Below are 17,141 nucleotides of genomic sequence, written 5' to 3' on the forward strand. Positions count from 1 at the left end.
CGGGTTTGGATGGGAGACGTGACGGGAGCAGCGGTGTCCGGCAGCCAGAACCAAAATTAACGTGCTCCATCCACTGTAGCCGCTGAGGCAAAGCAGCGCGACGCGGTTGCTTGTACGTATTGCTCCTTCCCCACGCAGCTACTCGGTGCTCTTACTTGGTGTTTAGCACTTAGGAGGCTGTCAGGAAGCTTGGAGGCAGTTCGCGGTAGCTTGGCAGAGCTTTTGTTACAAAGCTGGATAAAAATCTTCACGTAGCTCGCTGAAAACAGTCCTAATATCATAGGACTAGGTATAAAGTCTAGCTATTGCTTGAAATCCGTAAAAAATTCAAATGCATTTCAATACATACTGCACAGCATTTGAAGAGACTTTCAATGTTAGGTTAATGGCAATGAACAATGCTCCCTAAGCTAAAAAGAAACAGAGACACGTCATCTTGACAGGTGTACAATGTCATTGGGTATTGTCAAGCAGCGTTAACTCTGCTTTTCCTGAAAGATGTGCATTGACAAAAATGTAGAGAACGTGTAGTTCTCATAACTTGAATTATTGCATTATGTCCAGTGTTCATTGTATATTCCCCCTTTAAAAAGGTAGATAGAACTCATTATTTGGACATTAGAGTTTTTATGTCATTTCAGGGATTTATTTACATTAGTAGAAATTAATGGCTTATGTAAGGTAAGTTGGTCTTACTGCTTCCATCCTTAAAAACTTGTATATTTAGTAAGAAAATATTATCTTTGTTATCAAAGAATAGCAGTGTTACAAACCATTATTTTAAATATAGATTCTTAGTTCATCAATCGCATGCCCACAGCACACTGCAGTGTGCTTATAGATGACAAAACAATGAGGTTTCTATTTAGTAACATGATTGTGTTTGCTCTATTCCAACCTTGTTTTAAGATTGTGACAAGCTAAAATATGACTTTATGTGCTTAACAAAATTGCCATCATTTTGCTTCTTGTAGACCAGTCTGGACAATGATTCATTTTTGTAGCCCTTTGCTTGCTAATTTTTAACTGGTGAGTGAAGAATCTTTTTAACCCTGAGAAACCATGCTGTCAAATCCTTCCATTTTATTAAGGGCATCTGCTGAAGAGCAAGCTTTCCTCTTAAAATTAGATCAACGTAGATGATGTTAGAATAATTGTTCTGGACTAATGATTCTCACAGTAAAAATAGCATATGGAGACTTTTCAGCAGATTTGGTGCAGCTGTTCCCATACCACTTCATTATTGCTTCCTGCACGTAAAGAGTTTCTAGTGTTTGAATGTAAGTAGACAATACAAGGTAAGAAATACCAGCACAAGTACAGTAACACCAGTAACTGCTAATAGGAACAACATAGTTTGTCCTAAGGTATTTTGTGCTTATTTAGTGACAACTGAGATGGTGCACACCAACACTCGTGGAATCACTCATGCCAGTGCAATGCAAAATTCAGGCTCTAATTTGCAGGGTTGTTAAGCTGAATTATTTTCTCAGTCAGAAGAATAAAGAAATTGAGACAAAGCTTTGTGACGAAGCTGCCCATTAAATTAGGCATAAGCGAGACGGGAAAAGTTCTCATCCTTGATTTTTTTTTCTATAGATACTTCAAAACTCTGAATTTAAGTCTTCAGAAAAAAAACAGAAGTTTTTTTTGAAGCTTTAGAAAAAGTGCTTTTTCCTTGGAAAAGTGGAATGTTTTAATAAAATGCAAAAAGCTCATCATTGGTTTCAGATAGGCAAATCAACATGATATCTTTCTTTAGCAAGTACACAGCAAAAACCATAAAAAAATGCTACCTGAAAGCCCCTCTCAGCATACCTTATGTTCTCCTCTCTCCCTTTAGCTTCCCACACTCCCACATTGTAAAAAAGGGTGTTTTAACAATTCCTGGGAGAATAAAGTTGAATTAATTCAGGTTAAAGAGCTGTGAGAAGGCATAGCTCCCATCAAGACTAGCATGACTACAGCCTGATCTATTAAGACAGTAGAAATACTTTTGCACTCTCTTAATTTTACAGCTTTCCCATGGGGAAGGAAGGTTGTGGGGAGGACATGGTACAGGCCTGGGTAAACAGGTTCTGTGGATATGGGGGAGAGGTTGTGTAGTGTTGATGCCAGGGAAGGGGAGGGGGCAGGGAGGTAAAGGTTGCTTAGTCTGTTTCAAGATAACCAGGTCTTGAGGTCTTGTAAGGTTCTTTTGGTAACTACCCAATGTCTTAACTTCTATCTAGGCAATAAACAGAAATTCCTATCTTCAGCTGTGTTTTCATCTAGGTAGCCCTTTTTGTATCATGTAACCTGTAGTACTCTCCAAGTTTCTCTTTTAAGGTGAAGTTTTATTGCATTAATCTAATCTCAGAGTTAGAAGAATTATGATAATGCCAGCAGCAGCCTCTCTGTATTACAGTAAAGGCCTGCAATGATCATAAAAAGCAAATTCAATTACTGCTATAATGTTCATAGCTGATAACACCTTTGGAAATGGAGGCAAAGGCTAATGACTACTGGGAAGCATGCTCTTTCAAAAGTGTTAGCTATTACTTCCAATATCTCTATTGACCAAATCATAGGCATAGGCTGTTGGGTGTCATCAGCCTTCTGTGAGTCTGTCTGTAACAGGAAGGTACCAATATGCTGTACTACTCTTCTTTAGGGAAAGAAGTAATTCTTCACTCACCCATTACAGTCCCTTAAAAAAATATATTGTGTGTGTGGTTCAGTATGGAGTAATTCAGAGTACAAGACTATAGCTACTGTAATCAAACATCAAAAACAGATGAACATCTGAAATACATTTATCTCTGCAAAATGATTAATGCCTTAACAAAGTAACGTCTATAGCCAAACTAAAAATCTCAAGGACCAATTACATGAAAATTCTGTGCTGTGTTTGACAAGAAAAACATATTTCCCTTGACATTAAAGCAAACTGACAGGTAACTTTTCAAGCAGAAGCTATAGTAGTGTGTCATTCAAAGTAGTAAGCAGATGATGCAGTTTTCAAAAGGGACATGTCCAAATATTCTGTATAATCCTGGAAGAGATAATGCCTGTATTTGTCCAGGAGGGTTGTTATGTGCTTGCTGAGGAGCTGAAAGATGAAAGCTTTAAGCACACCTTAGTATGGAAGGATTCAGATTTGTAGCTCTTATACTTTAAAAGCTACTTCGAGCTGTACAACAACTGTGAAGAAGGGTGTAGTAAGCCACAGTATCAACTCCTGGTAGAACTGGCTCTTCTTCAGTCTGGAATAAAGGAACCAGAAGAGATACCTTTGTGATTCATCCACTTACACAAGAGTAGGAAGAGCTACATTCTCGTTGTTCATGTGGTTGTGTGTTAATTATGCAGTCATTAAGCTGGGGAGAAAAGACAACGCTAAGTGAAATAAAAGTTTTTTTCCACTTTTGACCTAAATCTTGTACCTGTCAGCCTTCTTGATAAGGTGTATATTTCATATACCTTAAGTCACTGTTACAGGATACTGTTATATGGATAGGATAGAGAGGACTAAATTCTGCTTGATGAAATACTAAGCATTTTGTGTAGCTCTCAGTAGTTAGGGAGGGCAGGGGTACCTCTGTATTGGGCTTCACCTTATCTACCTGCCAGAGAGTTAAGCATGGAAAAGATGTAAATCAGTATATAGTAGAGTGTATTACAGCTGTGTTCAAGATTATCATAGAATTATTGCCTATGAGATTGCACTTTTTAGAGGTAAATTCCATGGGTTTGCAATGACTGTACATGCAGTTTCTTTAAGTGCTAGGCAGACATTTTTCTAGAAAAGATAGCCTTCTAGCAAGAAGAAAAGGTGTGTCTGTCTAGAGAGGGTGGTGCTTCTGCTGTGCTCTTGAGAAATCTCTGTGCATTAAAAACAAAGTTCAGATGGGTTTCATTTCTCACTGTCCAATAGGAGATGAAAATGAAGTCTCAGGTATGTCAGTTTTATTACAGCATTGTTGAGAAAGGCAGAAAATGGTTAGAAGGAGGAAAGGAAAAGCAATCAGTCAAGGCATTGAAAAGAAAAAAATGCTAGCGGTTACGGAGAGAAAACTGAATTGAGGTACTGCATTGTAAACATAAAATTTATCCACTTTATCTTCTTCATAACAGCACTTAAAAGGGGGGCAATGCTATTTACAGAACATATTTGAATCCTGTATTTGAAGGCATGTTTTGCCTCTAAGCTCATAACATTCCTACACCTTATAATTTATAAACACTTGCATCGTTTTAGTGCATTTTACAGGTAGATTATCAGTAATTGATGCTCTTCCTAGGTCAATAAAAGAAGCCAACTAATTTCTTGAACACACCATGCAGTGTTGTCCCAGTGTTTCTAGCCCCATGGTTTCAGTTAGTGTGCTAGGATATGACACTCTTCCATTTCTGCAGTCACAAAATTATTACCTTAGCTGTGTAGCTCTGTGCTCATGTAGGGAGGAATTTTAAGTGGCTTCTGGCCTGTCTCTTTTGGTAGCCAGCCCATGCCCCACTTGCAAAGTGGGAGTAGCAGTGAGTGTGTGTTACTGTAAATGCTGCCCAGATTTGTGGGGCACTGAACTGACCATTGCTAAATATAATACCTGCCAGTGGAAGTCCAACTAATGCACATTGAAATTAAAAAAAAATACAGTATTATCATATCTGAAAATTAGGAATATTGAGAGACCATTATTTCAGACATATTTGGGTTTTTTTACCTTCTGTTTGTTTTGAACTAATGCCTAAGTTTAAAACTGTCCAGAATAACATTCTGCATTTTAATTGATGCAGTCATCTCAACTACAGTAGTGTCCTCAGCAGCTTTTTAAAATTTGCTACCTGTAGCTAAAAATACAGTGTTGAAAGACATATTTATGCGTAAGATACTAACCAGTATTTTTACTTTTCACCATAGTGAGAAGTGTTTTCACCTAAACAATAGGATTAAAAAAAAAATAGTTCATAGCTGGGAAATTTGCAGATTTATTTTGGCCACCACAGTGGCAAAGAGCTGACAGCTAAAGAAACAGGTAAGTTTTGTTTTTCAGGTGCACCATGTTTTGATAAAATGCCAGAGTGTATTGGTTACTATGAGATGTGAATGTTTTCAATCTTAACTTTGTAAATAGATTTAAATTAGCCATTCTTTTCAATTACAGCTAAAAAAGAATTTAAAATGCAGCTGAAGCATTAATTTAACTTTTTCTTTTAATGTGTGAAATGTGAATGCATGTGTATATTGACTTACACTGTGAGATTGCTAGTGATGCGTTGCATATGGTTCTTAATGTTCAGTACTTACAGAGCAGCACTTCTTACAAAAGGAACATATATTTAACTGGACACAAAACATCTAAACAAATTATAGGAAAACTTCCACCTTTTTTAAAACTGCAGTAATGAGCAAGAAACATTTGTATTGCTTGGCCTTCTAAGAAAATGTAATTAATCAGTCTGAAAAGGCTTTTTAACTAGAAGTCTTTTCTACCTGCTGAAAATACTTTATATTTTCCTAGTCTTTATTAAATGTGAATCCTTGTTTTAATGGTGAAGAGAAATATGTGGAGCTACAAAGCTGTGAGAAAAGAAAGGGACTAAGCGGTACGAGTGTTGAAAGCTTCTGGAGATGAGACAGAGTTGCTCAACTGTGTTCATCAGAAGCAAAGGACAGAGCAGTGCTACAGTGGTTGTTGATTACCCACACAAAGACCATTGTGCTTCCATGCTATGGTATTCTCAGAGGCTCTTTTTTAATCTGTCCGTTGCTATTTGTGCCTTTTCTCTAAAAGGAAACTACAGTGTTCAATTTCTTAATATTTTCTAATGGTCCTTTTTCACTTTAGGAAGCCTAAACTCTGTTTTGATTGTGGATGACTCATTGTCTCTCATTTGTTCCTCCTACCTACAGTCTTGCTGTTGAGTGTGGGAGATTTTTCCTGGAATATAGTAGCCACATATATTTGAATTATCATATGCCCTGGAACTCGTTTCACTGTTTTCTACTCTTCAGAAGCTATGAAACACTTTGTAGTCAAATACTTCAAGTTGCTTGGATAAAAGACATTATAAAAGTGCAGAGAATTATTGCTTAAGCACTCAGATAAATTCAGAATTTCTTTCATCAGGAAGCATCCCAGATCTCATGCCATCTTTGTTGGAATTTGGAGGCTGGTGCATTGTAAGTCCCTATTTGACTGTCACCAGAGCTCAAAGGCCAAATCATAACAATCGGTAAAACATGACTCTTGGGCTCAGAGCCAAAAGATGGACATTGCTGGGTTGTTTGCTTATATAGGAGATCTGACTCGCTTTTGGCTGCAGTCACTTTATACAAGATGTTGTCATCCTGTATAGCTAATGCTGGATCTGATTATAGTTCAGAACGAATTCATTGCTTGATACTAGTAAGTCACTGTTACAAGTTCATAAGCACAGTGAAGGATAGGATTCACTTGCCTTGAGGTATTCCACTTGACTCGCCAGAAGTTCACTTTAGTCTCATAGTTTTTGTACAGCATTTGCCTGCTCTGTGCAGATGTGTTCTACGCCTCTTGGATGTCTGGAGTGGCCAGTACAAACTGTTGAGCCATCAGCTGCATCTCATGTAAACATACAGAAACATTTTCTGTTAACCACTTCTGCTCTTGGCACAGTTTGAACAACTTGGGTTCAGAGTTTTGACAAGAATAAAATGACTCTGTTGAAGTTAATGCAGCCATTCCCTAGTTTTGACTTTCAGAAGTGTGTTAATATTTTACATTCATCTAGCCATTGTGTTGGCCAGACCACAGAGTAGAGGTGCAGGGGAATAAGCTGAAAAGTTCTATGTGCTGTAGAGGCAAAATACATGCAAAAATCACTGCAGTTAAATTTGCAGCAACAGGAAATCACACTTTACACTGCTGGCCATTCTCAAATTCTTATTTTTTTTTTTACTATTCTTAGTGTGACATGTTTTGTGCTTGGTCTCAGATTATGACTGAAATACAGGGAAGGAAAATAAAATGCATTTCTTATAGATTCAAATTACTTCTGTACAGATCCATTCATGTGAGTCTAGAAAGTCCTGTTTAGAACATGAGAAGTTTCTAATATTTTAGAATTTTCCTTATAATTTGTAGAAGCTTTTAAGGACCCTTCTCTAATAGACAGTTTTTTATTATGGAAGTTACTGTACAGTTCATAAATAAGGGTGATCACTGAAATGTTAACATTATCTCTTATGGTATTGTATTTGTTTAAAAATGAGTATATGAAAGTTTCATAGACAGTTCTTCACCTTTTAGGTATTTAGGTAACTTGTCAAGTTGTTAAAGAAAGGTGATTACACTTCTTTGATTGCAGGTTTTTGTTTTGACAGAACAGGTACAACTGTCTATGGTTTTAGCATGTGCACACCCTATACATTCTCAAGTCCTGATAGGGCTAAAAAACTGTTGCCCTGTCTCTAGAGCAGAGAAATGCAAAAATCAGTTTCCCAGTGAATATACTCTGCTGTTCAATTTTCATAACAATACTGTTTATATATGTATTAACAAATAAAAACTTGGTCTGACAGCATGCTCAGAAAACAACAGGTTGTGGCGGGAACTGTACAGGAAAAAAGGTACTTTTAATTTTTCTTGTATTGATTAAAGAAGGTCAACATGAAAACAGTAATTAAGTAATCCAAATTAGACAGCCTTCCTTTATTCCCACTGTAGAAAGATCTGTAAAGTTCCTGTTATTTGAGAGGCTGGCAAACCATTTCTCTGCTAGAGGTGGAAGGAAGACACTGCTTGACCTAAAGCATTTCCCTATTGCTAGAATTTTTCTACTTGGTTTTAAGAAGTCATGACCTAGCCAGTTAGATGGCAAATTTTCAGGCCAGAAGGTGGTCTTCCCTTTAGCAAGTCAATTAAAATATACATCCCTACCTTGGCTTTCCTTCCAGGTAGTCTATTTATAGCTATCCATCTGATTTTCATTACTAGAGGCATAATTGATCTTTTGTCCCATTTTGAAGCTTGTATGCACCTGTCTTACAGGTTCATAGCAAAATCAATCATCCCTCTGGCTACAGATACATCCTAGTGCTTCATTAGGAGTTTGTCTGTGTAGGCGGAGTCCTGCACGTCAGAGTGGCAGCAGGTGATGAGCTGGGGACTCAGAGCAGCTTGCATGCTCCTGCTTCTACCTGATGTCACATTGGTGTGGTCACTGACAGGGTTTTGAGGAGATCTGGTAACAAAAACCAACCAAGCAAAAAGCCCCACTTCAGCTGAGTTCATTTAAAGAGGAGACTGAAATAGAGATTAATTTGAAAACAGTGTGCTTGGACTTTTCTGGTCTCACAAGTCCATAATAGAAGATTAGCAGTGTAGTAAGAGAAGTGATTATGTGACTAAAATTACCATTTTGCATGTAGTATTTATATAACTTCACTGTAATTCAATTCATGTGACTGATGTGGAGTTTGATTAATTCAGTAAGTTACACTTATTTCATTATAAGTTTGTCCTCATCAAAAAAAAAAAAAAAAAAAAAAAAAAAGCTGTTTTGGCTGTTTATGATCAAGAATTTTGGTTTTGGTGAAATCATTAATTCTGTCTGATAATAGACTTTAGTGGTCTTTATGCCCTTTTGGCTGAAAAGAATACCTAAAACCAGCAGCTGTAGGGCAGAAGTCCTTGTATATACGTATTTTGATGTAATCACTCAAAATTAATTTGTCAGATCATAAAAAATAATGTATTGCACATTCCCTCATTTTTAAAAATTAAAATATATAAAAACCATTTACAGATTCCTGAACTATTCTGTGACTGTTCAATTGTGAGAGCTCACTAAGTCACTGAGATTTATTGGTGGTCTGGTTTTTCACCTGTAATTTTTGACAGTGTTGTTTGTTAGAAATAGTGGAGTTTTTTATGTAAATATATGCAATCCTTGGTCCAAGTTGTATGGGTTTCTAGCATGCTCTAAAGCTACATCATGATGTCATTACCTCTCATTAATGGTCAAATTACCTAAAATTGCTTTTCATATAACCTACTTGTCCTTTTATGGAAATTATTCAAGTTTGTATGTCAGTGTGTGGACCATGAGCAGGTAGAGAAGTTTCTCCAGCTTCCTAAATATGAAATATTATTCTTCTCCTCTGGCAAAATTGCCCACTAGAAGCAAACCAGGCTAAAGCTGGCACATCCTTTGCAAAGGCAGTCTGGGTCATGCGCAGAGCACAGCCAAGCAGTGAGACTGAGATTGTATTGACAAGAACAAGATGAATGGCCCCCTGGAGACTATGGGGTTTGTATGCTCGTTTCCACCACCTTTTCATCCTTTTGTACCCCCTTTCAGTTCATATGCAGATTAACTCAAACCAAGTCCACACTAAATACTCTTTTTTACTTCAGTTTTGGAAGGTAGGTGGAGGATCTAAATATTTATGAGGCTTTTTTCCTCTGGTTTATGATGCACTCTTGTTGAATGTTGAGGAATTACGTTAATGAATGCATGCCTGCACACACAGACACAGAAACCAGGCAAAAGGAAAGAAAACCACACAAAGCATTGTCAGCTCTAATGTCAGTGCTTACTAAAACAGTTCCCATTAAAAAAAAAAAAAAAAAAAAAAAAAAAGGAAAGAGATTTAAAATCCATTGCCAGGAGAAAAATAAATTGTATGGCTGAGCACAAAAGAAAGAACAAAGTTTCATCTTTGCTTTCCTCAGCTGTAAATGAAGCTCTTGTTTCAGCTCTGAATAAAATTGAAATAAAACATGTTAATGAGAGCTTGTCTGAAGTCTTAACTGGATTTGTGTTTTCAGTAATAAAAGAACAAGCTTCAGTCCTGTACAAGTTTCCTTTAGTGCCAATAGTAATAAACAGGATATTTTTTAGTATGATACAAGATGCAGTTAAATATACTTTAATTAGACTTCCAAGTCAGATAATTAAATGACACTGATTTTGCCATGATCTTGCTGAGTTCAGTACGCTTATTCAGGAGACTTAGTTTTTATGAGACAGGATTTTTATGAAAACTGAACTTTTTTTTTATTAAATAGAATATACTGAGATTATAGCCAGATATACTAGAATTTATTTTCAGAATGGTTAGTTCAAAACTGTATCTTAAGGAACATTTTTTGTATAGATGGAAAAGTAAATGGCATTAAAATACTACTAGTGAAATATGAGCATATTAATTCTTTTAATACTATATTGTCAAAAAGAGTTGCCTCTTCAACATGTTGTTATCTCTGCCTTTCTTCCACCCCTTTTTATCCTCCAGTTCACACATAGCTGTGCCAGACAGGGCTGCAGCTCACACAAGTGGGACACTAAATTCTTCTGCATTCAGGGAGCAGAACAAGAGATTTTAAAATGTGCTTTTGTGTTATCATTGAAAAATGTACTGAAGCAATTGCAAAATAGTAGCTCTTCAAGTGGAATAGTATTTCTATGTCTAGAGTCAGTTTTTCATATTAACAATATGTATATCTAAGGTTCATAAAGCATTGTCCTAATAAATATGTTTATCTTTTTATGGTACTTTGTGTTCTAGGTACTCAGTTTCCTATGTAATTAAATCCAATAAAGCCATCTATATTTCATTTGTTCTAAACTTCTTGGTTTTGATCTTAAAACAGTGATTTTGCTATTTTCAGTTACTTTGCCTGTGTTACTCAAGGGTTAACTGAAACAACTTTGTTTAGCAGATCCCAAAACAGTAAAGCTGTATATGACCTAATAAAAATTTAGTATTTAACAATTGAAAATGCATCATTTTTGTTTAAGCTGTTATCCTTTAGCATAAATCTTCTCCTTCCTGCCTTTTTTTTTCTGTAAGTCTATATAGCCAAGTGTGACCACAGATACCATATTAGATAAGTACTTAAAACTCCTTGAATGTGAATTAAAAAAAAAAAAAAACAAAAAAAAACCTCAGTTTTGTCTGTCAACTGGTGAGATTTCAAATTTACTTGGACTTCTCCATCGTGAGCAAACTGAAGCACTTAAGTGTTACCTTAGCCAAACATACTTGGACACCTTTTTAATGATGTGCCTCTTTTCCTGTGGGGGTGGATTTGCAGGAAAGGGAAGCAGGACTTCCTTCTCTGTGTACATGTACAGCACGCAGTGGGCTAATAGGTGAGTGGGAAAAAATGCATCAAGCTGGTAAATGTTGGAAGAAAAGAGCATCAGGGAGATTACACACTTGAATAAACTTTGAAAGAGAAGGGGTAGAAGCAGACATAGCAAAAAGTCTTTATATGGAGGACTGTAAGAAAAAAAACAGAGTTCAGAGAGTCCTTGGCTTGAGCAAGGACTTTTGAGGGTTCCCTTTAAGCTATTAATATTCCCAAAGAGAGGAGATAAAATACAGGACACCAGCTAAGGTCCTTTTTTTGAGATGAGAAAGGTGGATGAACTATGGGCCTAAGTCTGGGAGCGGGCACATCAGAGTCCTGTAAAAGACTTTCATTTGTAATACCAAGTAAATATCCGCACATACACAAAAAAACAAAAAAAATCCCCAAAGCCAAAGAGGTTATAGTGCCCAGGAATGCCTTGTTAATGATGAGGAACGTAATTATCTCTACTTTTCCCAAAAGGAAGTGGCACAGGAAAATTTAAGAACAGACAAAGATCATAAGCCTGAGCTAGGCATCATCCACATGTGCCTGTCAGCTGCACCTCCGGCCAGCCTGCTGATGGTAAGGACAAGCTGCCTTCTCCAGGACCAGAGGGTCATGTGGAAAGGGGCCCATGTGAGGAGCCAACAATAGACCAAGGGGACCTGTGGCCTGTGCACTAGCTAGCTCACATCCCTTAAATAGAATACAGGACATCACCTAGTTACCTATGCTGAGTGCTTTGCTTCTTCCACTGAAACCAATCTGCAGCCACAGATTTCTAACCTATTAGAACAATCTCTGCTTCCAGAAGATGGAAACACACAAATTCACCTGTGAAAATACAGCACCAATGCTTTCAGTGCATTCTTAAAGGCAAGACCATGGGACTACCTGGTGATCTGCCTTCACAGGTTTTGCTTCAGCCATTCCTCACTTTCTTGATCAGAGTCCTACAACAGATCCAGACTTTGGGTCCCAATGCAAAATCCTAACTCCTGGAGAAAAAGGAAAAAAATTAAAAAGAGGAAAAAAAAAGTAATGGAACTGATTATAAGGACTGAAATTGTAGCACTATCAGGATTACCAAACAAGTTAAGATTTCCAACAATAGAAGCTCCCTTTTATTTGTTTGTACTCTCTCTACATTTTTTACTATTTTCCTATGAATTTGTTTAAATTCAGAAATCACAAGATATGTAAGGATTAAAAAAAAAAAAAGTAAAAACCCACAATACATGCCACTGTAAGGTAAATTGCAGGTAAGTTCTTTCAATACTCAACTTTTGTGGTGAACACCAAAAATGAGCAATATTCCTTTTTCCTGAGGCTGATTCTGAAGCATTGTCACATTATATCTGAAGGCAGTGGGGTGCAGCCATGTCCTTTCAAGAAAGTACCTTCATGAGTCCACCTAATCTTGAGTCTGAGATCTTTCCAAATGGCATCCTGCATAAATTTCCCTTTAAATTTCCTACAGCTGAATCACAGCATTCTAAATGGAGTCTGCCACCCGCCTAAGCTATGAGAAGTCTAGCTGTCTCCATACTAGTGTGACACAGTCATCTCACAGATGGGAGGTGTATCCCCACGGGTGGCACTGAACTGAAAGGAAATCTGAAAAACATTTTTTTTTTGGTGAGTTTGATGTACAGCATTACAGTATTTGTCTTTGGTGCCTAAGCAACTGAATTAGGTGTAGAACACAAAAATTCTCTCTCTGTACTCAGAGATGCCTCAAATTCTGCTGAGTGATAGACCTAGAGGTTGTAGCAGACAGAAAGGTACAAGTGCTGAAGCCACAATTATCAAAGTGCTTCGAGGTCTAACATGTATCCTTAGACAAGTTTCTCAAATGACAGATCTACCCAACAAACCCCAACAAAACAGGTCTGCAAATTTTCTCAAGTTATGGGTAATGCATGCTTTTTTCTTCTCATATACAGAAGCAATGTTGAAATTCATAGTTCAGATTCATAAGCACAGTTCTATTAGGACTCCCCAGCCAATCTAGTTTCCAGAAATATCCTTCAGACACAACCTTCATTAATTAATTGATGAGGAGACCTGAGCCCACCTCTAGACACAAAGATTTACTACCTTGAGCACAGAACTCCTGTAGGGCTTAAGTGTCACAGCAGAAAGGCTGTGAGATGTTGGTAGAATAAAACAGAGCATCATTCCTTCCTCTTACACAAATGAACTCCAGATTTCTTCACAAATCATCAAGCGGCTTGTGGTTGTTCTTCAGGGAAAGAGCTTCCAATATCAACAAGTGCTGACCTAGGAAGGAGGAAAGTGGATTTGGGAGAGTTTTATTCTTCAAGCACAGTATCCTGCTTTTTCCTGCTTGAATTTCTCCATGCAAAAGGGGGAGGGCAGACAAAGAGGGTTTTGTTTGACAGCTGCTTTCTTACCTGTTACTTTTGCCAGCAGAATCTTCACACTTTATAGATACAGAGGGATTATTTAAAAGGCAAAAGATGATACAGGCAAAAGTTGCAGACTTATTTGAAGGAGAACAGAGGAAACTGAGGAGCCTATACTGTTATTTCAAAAATAAATATTCAGTTTCAGAACATAATAATTTGCCTCCATTCAATTTCTGACCTCTTTTAAGCAAGAACCATCGCTAATTTGTCAATGATTTCTTTGTGAAAGTGTGAGAATTTTTCTTTTAAAAACTATTGAATATCAGGAATTAAATAAATGAAAGAAGTTTATAGAAACCTCAAGCATAATTTCTTCCTAAAGATCATTTAGTGTTCCTAAACTGTGTGGACTGAATTTGTTATCAAGTTTGCAAATATAAATGCTCATAAGTTGAGTATTAATTATATGATCTAATTTGGGAGCATTCTAAAAGTTTATTATTGAATCAGCTATCTTTAGCTTTTTTCATTTGTCAAAAAATAAAACACATCAAAGCTGGAAACTAATCAATTAACATTTTGTGATATTTGTCTGAGGAAGATAAAAGGGCTTATTTTGTTCTTTAAACACTGCCTTAGTCACTTTAGAGTGTTTTTTAAGAATAATGTCATCTGAATAAGGGTAATGATCTAGAAAGACACTGAAACAAGACAAAAGAAATTTGAATTTAATGTCAGCTTTTGATATGGATTTTTTTCTGCCTCTCATCTGAAAAGTTTAACAAACAGAAGCTGTGACCATAGTGCTGCTCACCCTGGGCTGGCCATGTTTACACTGTTGATATTTCACCCAACACAGCGTGGCAGCTTATCAAACAGTGCCTGGCAAGTCTTTGGGAAAGTGTTAGCCTTGGGGGAAAACTGTCCCAAGGCTCTTCTGAACAGCACTGCCACTGGGATGCAGTGGAATTTCTCTGCATGTGTAATTCCTGGGAGTTAGATCAGACCACAGGACAGTTCTATCAGTAAGTGCTGCTTTAGTGGGGAATAACTATTTTTCCTTTCTTCCTCTCCTTATCTGGTACATCTATTTGGGCCACGATATCACTGGCAAAGTAATCTCTCCCTATTATGTGTAAACCATCTATTACAGGCAGATCACAACTTTAATTTGAAGTTATTACATAGTAAATTAATTAGAGGAGCAACAAAGAGATTGCTGAAATTTTAAAAAGTCTGATAAAAGAAAATCTGTGTCTCCCCACACAAATATATATCTATTTCTTTGTGTGAATCTGTCAGTATACTAATATACAATAGATGCATGTATATATATTTTTAAATATCCTATGTAAAAGAGTTCTGCATTACTGCATCCCTCTGCCAGCAGAATTAAGATAATCTATTATATAGCTTTTTGACAGATAAGTTATAGCTAGTTAGATAAGCTTATTCTTTCTTTATAAATGGCTCCTCCAAAAATCTGGACATAGCCATATTATATGACATTTCACTCAAAATTGACAGAATTTCACAGAGAAAACAAAGATAGCTATTCTCTGGTAATATTTTTAATTATCTTTTTAAGATCAGATTACATAAAATATCATTTAAATGATAGCACCAGAAAACCCTACTTAATGAAGGATGAACGTAAGAATAGAGATGATAGATAGCACAAGAAAAATAGAACCCGTGCCTGAGACAGGTGTTTTAATGGCTACATATTGGCAGTCAATTTCTCTCTAATACTGGTACCTGCACATGAAACAAGAAAGGTAGTTAAGGAAACAGCAGAGGATAACAGTACATGCACAAAGAGGGACCTTGCACAACAGTGCAAGACAAAGAAAACCAACCTCGTAAATTGGAAGCCAGGAATTCAAAAACCTAAAAATATTTTTTCGTTTCTTCTAATAATCATAGTTCCAAGTAAAACAGGGTTAAATAGCCACAAAATATGCAAAGTAGCTGTCTAATCACACATCAAAATGTCAATCTACAAATACTCCAGGCTTCTTTTGGATTTACCAGCTCCATTAAGAATGTGCATTTAGTATCAGCTACCAACTTTTCCAGGAACAAATGTATTAAATAGATATTACAGTGTGTGGCAGAATTTCCTCACCTGATGGTAAATTCAGTGACTTTGCAGACTGATACAGAACCTCCTCCCTTGGTCCAGGAAAAGGAGCAAAATATAAGTGATTGAGCCAAACACTCATTAAGCCCCTTCAGACCTGTTTAAAGTCAAATTGCAGGAAACATTTAATATAAAATATGCACAGCAACACAACTTTAATTAGACACTCACGTCTCTCAAGATATCAATAAATGTTTCCTTTTTGATAAGTCTGATTTAATAGACTGTAATAATGAACGGGAATGTTTCAGAAACATCATTCAAGGGAATGAGAGAAATAAACAAGCTCAAACATTTAAAAGTCAACACCAATTAGCAGACCACTCTTTTCAAAAGAAATCTGAATTTCATTTAGCTTTAGTCAAATACAATAAAGGCTTTGTTTTTAGAATAATTGGTTTTGAGACTTGAGAAACAGCTTCTGTGTGTCGGTATCTTCTTTCACAGAAGGCTACATTAGCAGCAAAATGTACTAGGTGCTTTAAGTTTGAGCAGTGAATTAGAAAATAAATTTCAAGACAGAGGAGCTCCCCATCTTAAGAGGTTTTATTCTGTTTGTTCTTACCTTTGGCAAGAAACAGAAACTGAGCGGTCAGAAATGGGATCTTGCAGCTGCCTGATGACAGCACCATGTTCAGCTTGACCATGTGAGTTCCCATCTGGGTTTGGCACCTTAAGGAACCTTGAAGCAAGAAATGCACAGCACATACATTTAGCATTTTCAAGCAAAGCAAATTCACAGAAGCACTTGCACTCCCTTTTGGTCATCTGCACCATGGAAAAGTGGTGCAGATTGCTTAAAGCTCCAAGAACAATACTCCAATATCCCTTCTCATAAAGGTTGCTGCTCCAATTCAGACACAGAGTGTTTGATTTGTCTTGAATGGTGCTTGCTGGTTGTATTTCAGAGGTGATGACAGAACGAAAAGCTGTCATGAAAACGACTTGCAGGAAGAAATGAGGACCCACTGTGTCTCTAAGCACAGGACAGGACTGGGGGGGGAAGGTTTGTGTCGGGAGCCAGAAACAGTTGTGAAATAAAATAGTGACCTTAAATCTCACATCACACCATGACTGTTCTGTGAAGAAGCCCAGGGCTGCAGAACGAGGCGATCTCTTTACTCTAAAATTTCTTTCTTGCCAGCAAAGAAGAGGGGAATGAGCATTCCTACATGAGTGAAACCTGTGAGAACACTCACCTGCATCTGTACTGATATTGATTTGTCAGAATGGTTTCCTGAGTATCAGTGGGCTCAGTTTTCCTGTGTGAAAATAAATGACCTCAGTTATTCTGCTGCCATGGGATGTGGAAGAAATAATTACCTTTGTTCAGGTTCTTGTAATTCCGAAGTAAGAAAATTTGAGCATAAATGCAGTAGTGGATTTTTAATGCAGTGACTTCATGAAACTAGGTAACATTGTTCTTTAAACTAGAGAGAAGATTCCAGCCCACCTGACATCAATGAATAACTTGATTCAGTGATGCCAGGATTTCATCCCTAATTTTCCAGAACGATT

Source organism: Vidua chalybeata, chromosome 3 (assembly GCF_026979565.1).
Source record: "Vidua chalybeata isolate OUT-0048 chromosome 3, bVidCha1 merged haplotype, whole genome shotgun sequence".
Lineage (NCBI taxonomy): Eukaryota > Metazoa > Chordata > Aves > Passeriformes > Viduidae > Vidua > Vidua chalybeata.